The 16,513-nt window shown below is 32.0% G+C and overlaps 1 protein-coding gene across 1 annotated transcript in view; it reads right to left on the reverse strand.

Moving 5' to 3' along the window:
- The window catches only part of LOC148275842 (ras-related protein Rap-1), a 120,146-nt gene extending 106,863 nt beyond the window's left edge, over nt 1–13,283 (reverse strand). Inside the window, exon 1 of the mRNA XM_088235124.1 lies at nt 12,995–13,283. The gene's annotated coding sequence lies outside the window, so the exon portion shown is untranslated. The remainder of the gene's footprint in view (nt 1–12,994) is intronic.
- Between the last annotated feature and the right edge of the window lie 3,230 nt (nt 13,284–16,513).

Raw genomic sequence — 16,513 nt, forward strand, 5'->3', positions numbered from 1 at the left:
CACGGAGACGGGAGTGATAAGAGTACTGTCTGACATTATAACGGCGGTGGACTCTGGTAATCTGGTGTTGATGGCTCTTCTGGACATGAGTGCTGCATTTTATACTGTAGACCATAATATTTTGCTTGAACGTCTGGAGAAAACTTATGGTATCCGTGATCAGGCACATATGTGGTTCAGTTCATATCTTAATAAAATAGAATATGCAGTTGTGTTCCAGGGTAAAAGCTCAACCAACTTTCGGGTGTCTACGGGAGTGCCTCAAGGGTCAGTACTCGGACCACTTCTCTATCTCCTTTACACTAAAGATATAGAGAACATTATCAAAGAATGTGGATTGTGGTCGCACTGCTATGCAGATGATACGCAGATTTATTTTTATTGCAAACCAGGCGAGAGAAGTGTGCTTGTCAATTTAATTGATGGATGCATCAAGAAAATAGGAAACTGGATGGCTGAAAACAGACTAACATTAAACCCATCAAAAACTGAACAACTGTGGGTGGCTTCAGCCAGACGACAGAATTTGATCCAGGATACGGCTCTCCCTAATGTAGGGAGTGCCGCTTTACCCAATGTTAAACTACTGGGAGTTTTACTCAATTCTGACCTTTCTCTTGACGCTCAAATTAGTAGAACGATAAGTTCATGCTTCTACCAGCTGAGACAAATTAAATGCATACGCAAAATTTGCCGGTTGATGCCGCCTGTCAATTAATAAATGCGTTTGTAGTGTCTAGAGTCGATTATTGTAATGGTATCTATGCAGGTCTACCAATGAACAAAATGACTCGCCTACAATCTGTATTGAATGCTGCAGCGAGACTTATTTTCGGAATCTCTAAGTTCAGTCATATCACTCCACTACTTCGGGAACTACACTGGCTACGTTTTCCACAGAGGGTCGAATACAAACTCTGTTGGCTTATGTATAAGTCACTGCACAACTCGGCTCCGGAATATCTAAGGGAACTATGCATTCCAGATGAACTAGCTGACAGGCGTCTCACGCTTAGATCAGCTACGTCTACGGCGAGAGGAAAAGTTATTATACCTCTACGCAAACAGCGCACTAAATTTGGTGAACGCGCGTTTGCGGTCGCAGGCCTATGGCATGGAATGCTCTCCCAGCAGAGGTGCGAGGCTGTGAAAGTGAAGTGATGTTTCGGAAAAAACTTAAAATCCACTTGTTTTCTAAATCATTTGAATAAATCCGTAGCACGTGACAACAAAATAAATTATTTTGATTAAATTGCAAATTTAAAAGCTTCAATTAAATTAACTTAACAATAGAATCACCATGTAAAGCGCCCTTGAGGTATTTTATTACGAAAATGGCGCTATATAAGTTATCCATAATTAATTAATTAATCATGATTGTATATCGTAGTCGGAAGATTGCAGATAAAACTAAGCGCTTTTATGGATTTTTAAATAGACTTATCTCTCATAAGAAACAATTTATAAAACAAGAAAAAGAATAAGAACACGCCAATGGTAAATATTTATATTTTGTAAAAAAAATTCTTGTCTAGTGCTATAATCCAGGCAAAAATACAAGAATACGTTTGTATAAAGAAAAGTCAGACTGTGTGTTTTTTCAAAATGTATTCAGTAAATGAAATCCTCTTTTTTGTAGTTCTAAATGGAAAAAAAATAATTAATAAAAATAAAGTTTTCAAAAACAAATTATGAACTGATTGACAAGAATTGAGTTAGCTTCTAAAAGTATGTGTCGTATCAGAACATTAGTTTCATATTTTTGTGCAACTACTTTTGTAAAGATGAATAGTGGGATTTGCATATTAGTTTAGTTTGGGTCCTAACGAAGAGACGGGTACGTCTCGAAACCGGTAGGTGAATAAAAGTATTTAAGTGGTTAAATACAATTATTTTGTAACATTTAATAAAATAATGACCCCAAAGTTAACGCTTTGAATATAATAAACAAAAGTGGTGTGTTTGACCTGAATTTAATTTGATATAACTTTAAATGGAAAAAAGTCTAAGAAAATTCCGCCACACCCCGATTATAAGTGGCGGAAACTGAAGCTAGCATTTCCTATTAAGAAATGGATGTAAGAGGGTGAACATAAGGAGTGGAAGTATTGAAATGATAATTCCTTTTACCCTCTAACATTTTTCCTCACATAAAGCCATTGCAATTGTTTATTTACTGAGAATGTTAAGGCCAATTACGACGAATAAATAGCTTCCTTTGTAGTTTAATAATCAGAGTATTTACCGAAAGAGTAAAAGAAATTATAATTTTTGAAATCCCATATTCAAGCGGAAGCAGAATACAGTTCTGTGTATGAAAGAATCAGAATCTTATACAAGTATTTTTAAATCGATGAAAATACTAAGGAAATTAATTAAATTCAATAAAAGAAAATCGGGTTTTAATAAGCCTTTTATTTATTGCTTAAAATTGATTTAAAGAAAGAGAATACAATTACTTATTGTATGTAGTATGCATTTATTATAAAAAATGGTTTTACCTCTTTAATACTGGAAAAACTTATCGTCTTACATTCCTTTCAAATTAGATTATCAAATTAAATTAATTATGATGACTTGATATCTATTTTATTTTCGCAGTAGCCTTTATTTAAATTAAAAATAAAATGTAAAGCCACACACAGGTCACGCCTTTGTGGATTTTTTTGTGTTAATGTAATAGTTGTTTGTATATTTGTAACTAATGTATACCAATTGTAAATGCAAAAAAGAAAAAAGAAAATAAAATAAAATAAAAAAACATCGACAAAATTGTGAATTTTATAGTGTGTAAAGTAGCCACTTAACTAGCCAATGACAGATCATAAGCCTTGTAAATGCCTAGACTTCCATATTCCTTTATTTAAGGTATTCTCCATCCCTGTTGTAATTTGTTTAAAAGTTATTTAATTAAAGATATAAAAAGTTTTTTCGAAGGTTGTTGTAAACTCCATCTTCTTTCTCCTGGCTGTACGTCCCATTTACTTGGAGGCAGCTCTCCTAATCCTCAGTTTACACGTCGGACTAGGAGAATTGTAGTTTGGTTTGTTCTTTACGGTTGATTGCCACCTGACGCCAAGACAGAAACCTCTCTCGCTAACCGGAGCTTAGGATGCCACCGCTGTCATCCTCAACACATCGTTCTGCCCACGCCGCTGTCTCCCAACAATCTATAGCCCGTAGTATGAGAGAAAATTGGTGCGCTTCCGCCTGTTCCGACGTACTGATGAAGTTCATCTCCGCCATTACAGCCGTTGAGGTCTGCACCCGTAGCCCTGGTCAAAAAATCACGTTGAACCCTGCAATACTGAGTGTTCATCCAAACTTAGCTTCCTAAACACTCCGGTCTTCTGAAGTGTTGTAAACTACATAAAAACAACAAAATATACCAAGAATTTATTTTTTCAGAGAGACAAGACATTGCATTGTCAGTACGTTTTATCTTTCGAAACGTGAGCTAATTATTTTTCTTTTAAAATAGATTTTCTTTTTAAATAGTTGGAATATATCAACCGAGTTTTCTTTGGACACTACAAAGTTATCATTGTACTATACATTGTATGTTATTGGAATAAGTAGCTAGTTTTAGCTTCATCCCTTGGGAAGGAATAATTTATTATTGTATCGAAAGAGTGAAAGTTTTCTGTTAAATATGATTTGTTTGAGTAATGTGCGTAACCAATAAATAAGTTTCTTTTCAATTAATTGAGCAAATACTTCGGTTAGGAATTTTTCCCGTCTCTGGGATTACTTTGGGAATACAAAGGCTTTATTTCCCAGCAGAAAATAATCCTGTGGGAAATAAAATAATAATCAATTCATTTCGTTTGCGATATTTGCTGTAAGTACGAGAAAGTGAAATAAACAGTTTACGCAATTGAATATTTTCATCAATACTCCCGATAATCAATGAGGAAGCGATTGTTTATTTAAAAAATAAAAATATTTGTTAATTAACTATCAAATAAAGTAAATTATTTTTATGCATCGTATTATCAGCCCTTCGATTTTTAAAGTTTTGTAATTACTCCGTCCGTGACGTCAAAAAATCTCGTAGGTGAGTCGTCTGCTGATTGGTGAGTTGGCTTTCCGGAAACCGGAAATCTATTACAAACATTATATCTCCAGTTGATTCTGAAGAACTTATGACGTAGTTCAAGGTTGTTCATTTTTATTCACTTTTCCATTTATTTTCAAAAAACTTCGCCAAGCTCTTATTATTACTTTTTGCATTTTTTATATCCAATTTCCCGTAGCACTGATTTTTCTTATCATTAAAAACTATCAAAAAACTTGATATAATACTCGTATATATAGTTACTTGCTAAAAAAAATTGCCTCATGTAATCGGTTGCATCTTTTCCGAAGAAATTAGATATTTAATATTTTTGTTATATTTCATTATTTGATGTGATTTTTTTGTTTTTTTTATATCGGTCACTCCGTAGCGACGTGAAAGAAACACAAACAAACAGACAAACACTTTTTCGTATTTACAATGTAAGTATGGATTGTTCGGATGATGAAAAAATAGTTACGTTTTATGAACTGACGTTTAATAATTAGAATAATTATTTCTTTGCAACTTAATTATTATTTATTTTCGCATCTGATTTGACTTATAACCTAAGATAATTTTATGCATGCCTTCGATTACATCAACTTAGACGAAACCAGATTATTTTAGTTTTTTAAATTTTTCTTGGCCGTCGTAGTTTCTACGCCAACATTAACTCACTTATATGTATGTAGTTATTATCAGCATGCATACGAGAGAAGTAACATTATATTTAGGAAAAATACTATTAAAATATTACAACAGAGATAAAGAACATTTGAGAGAAGGTGTTATAGAAGCCTGGGCATCTACAGGGCTTATGAACTGACAATAGCTGGTTTAAATGGCCACTTTACACACTGTGTAACATTCACATTCTGCCCATATTCAAACCTCTATATTCCTTCAATTCTTTCATATGTTGATGTTTGTGAAGTTGATAAGCTGAAACCTTTATTTATGCGGGTGAGATTCATATTATTGACTTATTTCATCAACGTACCAGGCAACGCCTGAAAATCTTATTTTTTCAATTTCTATACTTCTTCATGGACCAGGTAGATTTAATAATTCAATTAGATGAATTTCACTCGCATTAATAAAGATTTTAGCTCTTTAACTTCACAAACATCAACCGATGTACGAATTGAAGGAATACAATGGTTTGAATATGGGCAGAATGGTGAATGTTACACAGTGTGTAAAGTGTCCACTTAAACCAGCCATTGATAGGTCATAAGCCCTGTAGATGCCTAGACTTTTTTATTACTTTTACTCTTGTAATATCTCTGTTGTAATATGTTAATATAAACAGCTTTCCAGGGAGTTGAATCCAGCCCTTTTCTACAAAAATTTAGACAAACTCAAAATATTGTTAAAAATACTATGGTGTGACATTAATATATAAGTATACGTTATATGCAGAACTGAGCACTCGTCTAGTGTTCTAGTAGTGTTCCATTCGAGCTAAGTTCCGGAACTTAACTTGTTGTGAGTAAATGCGAAGCGACGTAAAAATACACTTTATATACGCTTTGAATAAGAATGAATCATGTAATGCAAATACCAATAAAAATATGTGAAATGGATTTATAAAAATCAATTTTATTTTCAAAATCAATATGGATATTGTGGAGAAAAGTTTTAAAACTTTTAAAATCAGATTGTTAAAAAATATGTCTCTACCAAAACGCGATAATTTGGCCTTGACAGCTGTGACGTTTTAAAAATAATATTTAAAAAATAGTTTTTAAGCTTTTGGTGCTGATTAATTTATAATTGTAAAAACAAATTGTGACATTTACCCCCGTTAACTGGCATAGACAGTTGTTCTTTTTTATTTTATTTTGTTAGGTAATTCAACAAAGATACATACTAGAAAACATCCAATTTGAAAGCATTCGTCGATACAATTTTACATGAATATATGTCTTCAATTATAGAATTACACAAAATACATTTATACATTAAGTTGTAATACATATTTTTAAATATTTTCTTTACGGGATACAATGCAATAAAAACAAAATTGTACGTGTGTACTTATTGAATAAGATTTATTTCTTAGAGATTATTCGCAAAAGCCGAGAGAGTATCATGAAAAATGACAATTTTATTGTTTGGGCAGTATATATTATATTCCCGACACATTTTTCACTCTACTACTAACGAGAATGTTGACGCGACAACGGTCATTTTTCAGAACATAATTAAAAACAATCGTTCTATGAAGCAACATCTCTATTTGAACATTATACCTCAGTGTGGTTTGATAATATATCATCTCTTCTCACTGCTTTGGGGAAGGTTTGTCTGTTGTTAAAATTATTTAAATACAAAAGAAGTAGTTGTATACAATGTAGTGTGTATACATATACTATGTATCAATGGATGAACACGAGTAAAAAGGGAAAACAAAAGAAGTTGAATACATTGTTTAGCTGTCATAAAATGGATGTTCACTGGAATTCAATTTTTGACGTGAAACATAATATTTACTTTTACTGACATTACACGAAGCATTAGGCAGATAAAATGCCAATAAACGGTATGTAAACACATTTTCCCCTTATAATATACCAATTCGATTTTTATCTACGCATTACTCGTCAAAACAAGTCTCATTGTTTCAGTTATGAAGTCTTCCTAACAAATAATGTTACACCCACATAAATGTATTAAAATCAAAAACGAATTACTAAGACGCAGTTTCTTTTTAAACAATCTTATATAATTTATACAGAAAAAAAAAATGTCCTTTACTAGCGTATATCGGAAAACATACTCATTTGATAAAAAAATATATGTAAATTAAATGGCACCTGCTGATAACTACTACTACTACTACTATCACGCCATTTCCCCGTAGGGGTAGGCAGAGACTGTTGACCGCCACACACGTCTATCCTGGCATGCATTCCTAGCTTATTCTAAATTCATACATCTTGTCATATTGCCCTTTAGTTCCGCCTGCTTTTGACATGACCAGACTTATGATTTTGATTTATCTGATCATGCAACGTCTTTCTTGGTCATCCTCGGCTCACGTTACCGTTCATTCTCGCCATATATATCTGTTTAACCATTCTTTCGACATTCATTGGTTTTACGTGACCAAACCATCTCAGAGAATCTTATCAATTACACCTGTCACAGATTTGCCTGATTTCACCATTCGTAACCCTGTAAGTTACAACGTACCTAAAATATACATATTTTTTAAAAAGTGCATGATAGAAAATTTAAAACTAAAATAAAAAACAAAGACAGCTTTATCACCAGTACGCATAACGATACATAGCTTGAATGGAAAAGTCTTACACCAGTAATCCTAGCATAGAAAAGATCCATATTTTTTGGTTAAATGTTCAACAGACCAATCATTCTACCCACAGGCATCATGAGTAGTAAATTATACCTGCATTTAGGAAAAACAAATGCTATGTGTTGCCTTGCTCTTAGGTAGTTACTCGTTGCATATTGCATATTTATGATGCAACAGCTAATTAGACGACAGTTTAGATACAAATTCTAAAAAACACCACATAGGAATGCGGCATAAGTTTTACTTCGAGACAATAATCTTAGGAAAACCAAAAAGCCACTAAACTCTATTGGTAAAAGAGGCGATTGAAACCTACAAAAACCCCGATAATATGATATGGACAGTGATGATGAGATACGTGTAAAATTATCCTGCATTTATAAAATGTATGAAAAATAACTTTGTTCTTAACTACTAATTTTATAGTTTTTCTACCAACCGCTTTTAAAGCTATTTCAAAGCTTCTTTATCAAAGTGTACTTAACTAATGAATCCTAATTTATTTTATCTGTATTATTCTGAATATGGAACTAATCAATAAAGTATTTTTGTCTTGTAAGGATGGTAATGTGAGATGGATACGCTCAAAACTAGACAGGAGTGAACTAGTGAAAATATTGTTTATTTGGTTATTTATTATTTCTTTCTTATCCAGCGTATCCATCTCAAATTACTTTAAGTGTTAAAAAAACAATGATTTATTTCATTTTAATAAAGAATTACAAAGTAAGTGCTTCAAATATAAAATTTATATGAAGTAAATGTCCATTGTTACTATTCGAGCATACGTAAAAATATGTTTACTTGTGCTCCATTTCAAGAATCAAAATAAAAATATCAGGGAGAGAGTCGGAAATAATATTTTTTTTTGTTAATAATTTATTCTAAGTAATAACATTAATCAAATCATGTTACATTATATTTGATTCAATAAAATATTTATTCAAAATCTCGATCATTCGTTTTACGAGTTTTCTGAAATATTTGTAAGGTTTCAATAATAAATGGAAATCAAGATAATATTTTTTTTTTACACAAATGCTTAAAAATCCGTCCTTTTTGTTCGGCTGAAATAAACATTATCGACAAAATTAAGAGAGGTTTCTGCGTCGGTTTGAACATGTAGAGCGAATGGACGGGAAAAGAACGGCTGAAAAGATTTACGGTACGATTGTTGATGGATGCAAAAATGAGGACGACCGAGCAAGGCGCGCGTGCATAAAATGATGCGAGGTCTGTATGCAATGACAGGTGATTTGGCGTTCTTTTCTCTCTGCCTACACCTTCTGAGAAAGGGCGCACTGATTTGTTTATTTGTTTTACTCAGCAACCAGGAAAGTGAAAAATACACAAAATCATGTCTTATAAACAGTTTCCAGAATAGATCCGTGTTCTTTGAAGCGAATAATACCTCTATTGTCTTTTATTCATGAAATAATTTATTTTCAAATTTGCGGGAAAAATACCTTATTTTGTTTTTAATACTCTTAAAGGAATATAAATTAATGAGTTATTTATGAATTCAGTGAACTCGTCTTACGAATGTTTTAATATATCCAAATCATTGTAACCAAGATGTGGATTAAACCCTCTAAGGACTTTATTATTATTGTCATCACCAAATCCTATCCGCACACGAGGCTGCATTGGTACACCAAGTGCAGTACATCTCAATAACCTGTAACATACAGGCTAGGTGGTCAGCCTTACGCATCAGAAATCAGTCCGGGAGCATATAAATTAATGCAGTGTAGCTACCTCCCTTTTAAATTAATATTTCGTGTCGATCTTCACAGGAATCGAACCCGGGACACCAAGCACGGCAAATTTATCTCCATTCCATTTTATTAGTCAAGATTTTTAACTGAGAATAGTTATCTAGTCTAAAGCAATGGTCCAGGATTCTGGTTTCACGCACATAACTGTTTTTTTATCCGCCCGGATACCTAAAGCGCTGTTTACCCTTATGTAACAGATGATCACGATACGCTGCTTGTGGTGAAGCAATCTAGTGCCCCATGCAATTATTTTCAATTAAAAAAAAATAAATTACAAAACAATTTTTTTTTAAATGTTACTAAAAAATACGGCAGAGTATAATTATACAAAAAACTAATAGTGAAAACAAGAATTGTTTCCTTTAACATTTATTTTTATCAGTAATAAAAAGTTTATGTAGCTTTGAAACCGGTCGGTTGAAAAAACCGAAAATAAGTGATTAAAAATATTTTTTTACAAGACAAATGATAATTATTTTTATTTTATTTATTTATTTTATTCACAGTATATTAATGTAACATTTATTGAGACACAAATTTCGACTCCATGGAACCAAAATCCTATGTTGAGTTGGGACGAATATATGAACTACGCTTTAACTACATGCATATCACCATATATATTATGCAGAACAAAAACATAATTTAAAAATACATGGTATTTAACATATACAAGAACAAACAATGAAAAAACATTTGAAGTTTAATTTAATTTTAATTGATTGTGATTATATTTAATTAAAAAATAAGTTTTATGCATCCTAATGAGCAATGTTTTCAGCAAAATAACTTTGAATATATTTTTTATATTCAATTTTTAAAAAAAGATGCACATCAAAATTATTTGCAAAAATTGTTTTAATGAGAGTTTTTTTTTAAATCTTGAAATAAGGCACACGTAAACATGTTTTTTTGTATGCTCTAATAATAACTATGTACTCGTGCAGATATGTAATGTATAAGTTGTTTAACACGTATTTTTTAACCTTCTGTTAAGATTTTATTTATTTTTTCTTAATTAATGTTTCTCCCCATATCATAATATTTTTTAGTGGCTTCCGTAAAATCGAATCTAGTGCTTTCATCTTTTCTTTCATGGGAGCGTAATTTTGACCTTTTCTCTGGTATCTGGATCATGTTCATGTTGCTCTGATATTTTTTTTTCAAAATTCGGTGTTTAAAAAAAATACTGTCATACACAAATATCATTGATATGTAAAATATTATTTGCTTTTATGTTAGTACTTTTAATTAATATATCTTTAATTTGAAACGTTTTTTTTTTCAAAATAATTCTTATGGTTTTGTTTTGTAATACGGTTTGTTTGTTTAAATTTTCTTAGTTTGATAAAAATAATAAACTGTTACAGTAGTTGATATGTGGTTCAATAATTGTGTTTTAAATAATTTTGCATGAATCTTTATCAAAAAATCTTCTGACTCTTCCCGAAATTGAAATTTGTAAATCTGTCTATATTTGTTTAAATATGAAGAGCTATAAATCAATTATCAATTTACGCATAAAGGTTAATGTATGGTAATTTATGACGATATACGGTTATGCAAATGATTTCCCCTATATGCAAATGTTTAATCTGAATAACAATAAGACGGAATTATTAAACTATTATTATTTGAAACTTCACTATTTTACAACCGCTATTTAGTTGGCCTCGTGGTGTAATGGTCAGCGCACCATACGAGAGGTCTCGGGTTCGATTCCCAGTATGGTTGATATGAAATATTAATTTAAAAGGCGTTTTTTACACTAGAATATTTCATAGTCCCTGGACTGGTACCCGAAGCGTGAGACTGATCATCTTACTTTCATGTAACAAAAAAATATATCAAGATACGCTGCAATTGGTGTACCAATTCAGTGCCATATGCACCATTAGGTGCGGAAAGGGAATGATGCTGATAATTTATAAATCAACGGTTTATTTTTATTTATTAAGCTTTTAAATAAAAAATATTATCTGAAATGACTTAGTACTATAACATTGTACTAATAATAAAAATAATGATCCCTACATAAGTTCAATTTACCTATAATTCTACATCATATATTATTTATCCCTATAACAAAACATTTTGATCAAAAAGTAGAGACGCTCCAAGTTAAACTAATAACATGTTGAGCGAATGGATGGTGGAAGACGGCTAAAAAGATTAATCTTGATGGTAATCTAATCTACGATGCTAATCTTGATAGATGCAGAAAACGAAAAAGACCGAGAAAGATATGGCATGACCAAATCTAACAAATACTTAAAGATGGACATGTCAAAAGTTGAAATAATCGGCGTTCGAACATATATGTAGAGCAAAGACAAAGTGATATAGCGTTCTTACCTTTCTGCCCCCCCCCCCCCTTCTGAGAAACAGCGTGATATTTAATTTTAATTTTATTTAATTTTATTTATTATATTTACGGCCTAAGCCAATTACAACAGTTACATGAAGAAACACAAATACAAGAAACTGAAGAAAAATAACATAAAACTATGTAGAAAAGACAAACAAGGGCAATACAATAATAATATACGAGATATTCATAAAAACGAAAGACATAAGACTTGGAGCTAAACCATGCCGATCCAACTTCATCCCACACTGTTTTAATCGCGAAAAGATCTACGAAAAGCTGGAAGATCTATCTCGAAGAATTCCAAGTCTTGTGATGAGTTGACTAATCCACACATTCTGGACATTGGGGCATAACAACCAAAGTTGATCTTAGAATATTTAATAAATAGCAGATTTTGACTTCTGGTGACATGGTTGGGAACGTGAAAAGAAATTGATTGCCACAAGAATGGGACATCACTTATAGCATTAAGTATTTTGAAAATGCATATAAAGTCCATTTCAGTTCTACGTTTCTCCAATAAAGACAGATTAAGAGATTGTTCTATTTCACAAAAGGAATAATTACCTCTTTGTAATCCGAGCAACCATGCCATTTTTCTTGAAAAGAGGTCTTGGACAGACTCGATATGGTCATATGAGGTCTGTGAAATGGAGACCAAATAGGAGAAGCGTATTCTAGATGGGGTCGAACTAGTGAGCAATAAAGAGTTTTGATGGTATCAATATTTTTGAAGTCCGTCGCCATTCTATTTTATTTGTTTGCTTTAGATTCCCAGCAACTTCCTGACAATTCGTTCAACTCTTTAGAGTGTAAGTTAATTTAAGTTTCAGACAGTCTCATCTTACGAATTTATTTTATGAATAAAAGACGAGCGATACCAGCGATTCACAAATTTCCGAAGCCTGAAATCGCCTCCACTTCTCGTTCCGATCATACGATAATCATTACCTTCTAACATGTATTCAGGAAGCAGTCTGATTTTCAACTTGTATATAAAAGTAACAGTATTGAACTGAATTATTTTCAATATTTAGGTTTTTTAATTTATCCGGCATGAATTTAATTTTGGTATTTTAAGCACACTTCAATACTACTCTCATTGCCCTGTTCTGCGTAACTTAATACTTTTTAATCGTTTTCTGATAACAATAGCTTGGTTTACTAATTTAGATGAATGGAAATTGTTGTTTTTTCTTCCTAAAAATCCAAATAATTAAATAGATAAATCCTTAAGTTTTATACAATCTCTGAGTGGTGCCCTATTTCAATAAAAATTTTATTACAGCACCGTTGAAATTGAATGGAAAAGAGATACTTGAATACGATCCTATATTATACAGGTGTTTTTACTGTGTGCAAGCATCAACCGTCTTCTATTGTTATTAAACAGTAATTTAATTTTCGTACCATTTACGTTAAGGTACATCAATAGTTATAAGTTGGTAAAATAAATGTCTTACCTATTAAAGCTTCGACCGCAAGTTTTGTATGCACTTTTAAAATAAAATGTCCAATTTTTAAGAATAATAAAAAATCACTTATTGTTTGTCGAAAAAAACACAAAAATCTGTAAACAATTTTGCAACAAAGAACTGAATTAAATGGTGCGTCGGTTTTCTTTTGTTTTTTTCTTTGATTCTCTTTTCGAAATCCTCTTTGAAATTCAAAAGTTTTCCGCGGTCCGGCGTATAGGAGCGCGGCGCGTCAGTTCAGTCGGGCTGCGTTTCCCTCTGAGGTCGGCAGCGGAGTGTATACAGCGGACCCGGGCGCTTCGCCCTGTCCAGCAAACAAGAAAGGCTGGAAGCAAAGCGTGAGCCCAGCTTAAAAGGAACGAGATATAAAGAGATATCGGTAAATTTACCCGTTTTGCAAATAGCCTTTTTAAAACGACTTGAAATGCTGCTCGAATTTCTACGCTTGGCGAAGATCAATTTTCCCTCTCCTATATTATACCGATAGATTAAGCTTCGTCCTGGCCTTAAGGCTCGGCTGCAATCGTTAAAAGAGGATTCAAGTTTGATTTTAGAGGAAAAAGGATTCGATTTTCTATTTGTTTTCGAATTTTAATGTTTTGTGGTGTTACACCATTTTTGTTTAGTTCCACTTTTCAGTCTACTTATTGAAAATATTGAATTCGTAAAACTTAGATTCTAAGAGCTTATCATCTGATTGTGGCAGATAAAACAACTGTTGAACCCGTTTGATAAAAAAACAATTGAATGCATTTATTTGCATTGGAAACGCCGACTATTAAAAGAAAACATGGGTAAAAAATCACTGTGTTTGTTTTCAAGTCGTGCAATTCTTTTAAAAAGCGTGATTAATTTATGTTCTTGCTTAAATTAACAGAATTGAATGTTTGATATCAATTATTGTAAAGGTAACCCTCCTACAACACGGTATGTAGGTTTTTATAGAATGACATGTTATGTGAAACCGTATTACATGAGACTCAGAGCCAGTACGTTCAGGGGGGTTCGGTTAAAAAAAAAACATACTTGTATTTATGTATCAAATAGTAAAAAATATATTTTATCAATTTTTAAAATTTCGATTTAATTTTTTTTTTCCATCGCTGCTCGATACAACAAATCATAAAGTTTTTTTAAAAGATTGATAATATCATCATTCTCCTATCACCGAACCTGCCTTATCATTTTTTCCACACAAAAAATTAACTTTTCAAAATTATTGTAACAATTACTTTCAATTTTTTACAATTAGTAATGATCAAACAACAGGAACTTCAATAATAATTTAGCCCTCTTATTTGTATTCTAGTGGTCACGTCAATGATTTTAATAGTTGTTAACCTTTCCAAGACAACGCTGATCATTTTGCAAAAAAACACACATAAATCGGTAAAGTTAATTTTCAGTTTATCGCGTATAAACAAACAAACTTTTATTTACCTTACATGTAGATCTGTGTAGGCGAACTTGAACCTGGACAAGTGTTTTCAACTTTCCCGGTGTTTATTTTCAAGCAATATAGGAAATCCTAATCGATAAAATCGGTAGGAAATTATTTTGCCCTCTGACCTACTGGTTAGCACGTTTTGCTAATATCTCGCGTTCAATTCCCGACAAGGTCGACACAAAGTAGTAAAATATTGATTTTCATATAAATTGATATTTCAATGCCCCTAGGCTAAAATCTAAGTTAAATTTCGTATCTTCGTATTATCAAATAATCAAAATACCTTTCACTTGGATTTTTTTTTGATACATGGGAAATGCTTATTTTTGCCTTGCTTAAAATGCACAAAGCTTATATTTGCTATGAAAGGAATGTTTCTTCTAACTCTTTTTACTTGAGTCTGAGAATCTGGCGGGATAATAGGGTAAATTCGACGTTAAATGAATTAAACATATTTACTTAGAATTTGTATATAAAATTATTTTTCTGTTTCTTCTAATCGGATTTGTTTTCTCCGGTTTTCTAACAAGCTAATGAACTAACATACCCTATCTCCGTCAGAATTTGTAAAATTAGATCAGGGGTGACAGACCGATTGACTGTATACACTTAACAGATTCCTCTGATGGCGATATGGGAATTGAAAACGCGAATCTTTTGTACACAAAAAAATAACGGAAAAAAATTGTTTTTGCAATATGCGGATCTGAAAAGAGGCCACAAGTCCTTTAAAATTAATTTGAGTAAGCGGGTGGGACAAAAAAGTATTAATTCTAAAAAAAAGCCACAGAAATTTAAAAAAAAAATTCATCCAACTAAAACCCGATCATAAAACAAGAACAAAATTCAATTTTTAGTATCGCATAAAAAAAAATGGTATGGGAAAAAATATTTATGAAGAAAAAAAATAAAAAATTTCAAATTTAAGGTTTAGGTGTAAGTGTTTTTTTATTTTTAAATTAGATATCTCCATGAACGACATCAAATAGTCTTTATTTTAAAAGTAAATAAAACCCTTTCCTATTTTATAATTACAAAAAAATATTTTTTATACTATTCAGCTTGCAGTTTTATGTAAATCATTGATTTGGGATGATCTTTTAACTTTAAAAGAGCAAAAGCACACAACTAGTAAAATATAGTTACCAACTTGTGCCAGAAACCCGACGATAAATTTTAAATAAATTATTAGAGCACACATAATTATATAATTACTATGTGTGCTCTAGTATTTGCATTATGCCCTACATCAAGATTTAAAATAATAAAATAAAAAATAAAACTAATAAAAGGCGGTGGCTTTGTTAAGGAACGTATCCACGTTTGCTTTATGAAGAGGAAACCACAGATAACTCATTCAGGGGAATCCGAACTATTGACAGACATAAATAGATCTTCAGTTCCACTTATACAGTGTTTGAAATTTTGTGCCTTTTTTATATTTTTATTTCAACAATTGCCTTTACTAGTTTTACAGCGTACATTGTTTAAAAAAAACATACATGGAATTTGTGTATATTTATTTGTATCTAATCAATACATCACCATTCCTTTTCCGCACCAAATGGTGCATAGGGCACTGCATCGAAACATCAATCGCAGAGAATTTTAATCATTTTTGTAACATGAAGCTAAGGTAATCAGTCTTACGCTTCAGGTACCAGTCTAGGGACTATGATAGATTCTAGTGTAAAAACACCCATTTTAATTATATTTCATATAAACCATGTTGGGAATCGAACCCGAGGCCTCTTGCAAGGTAGGCAAATGCTGCCGGCCTCCATGGTGTAGTGGTCCAGATGCTTGACTTACACTCGGAAGGTTCTGGGTTCGATTCCCGGTGAGAACATTAAAAAAAAAAAAGTGATTTTTCTCATCCCTGAGTGTTCTGTGATGTAATTCACCACTGTAATTGGGCTTCTTGGCCTGTTGTGGTGCAAAAAAAAGTACCAATATACTGATATTCTAAGTACACCACGAGGCCAACCAATACTGTCCCCTTCAAAGTAATTGCCATCAGATTTAATACACTTCGTCTGTGATTCATTCATTACGCCTTT

This window comes from Micrasema longulum, unplaced genomic scaffold (assembly GCF_059751315.1).
Source record: "Micrasema longulum isolate JH-2025_06_02 unplaced genomic scaffold, ASM5975131v1 h1tg001335l, whole genome shotgun sequence".
NCBI classification, from domain to species: domain Eukaryota; kingdom Metazoa; phylum Arthropoda; class Insecta; order Trichoptera; family Brachycentridae; genus Micrasema; species Micrasema longulum.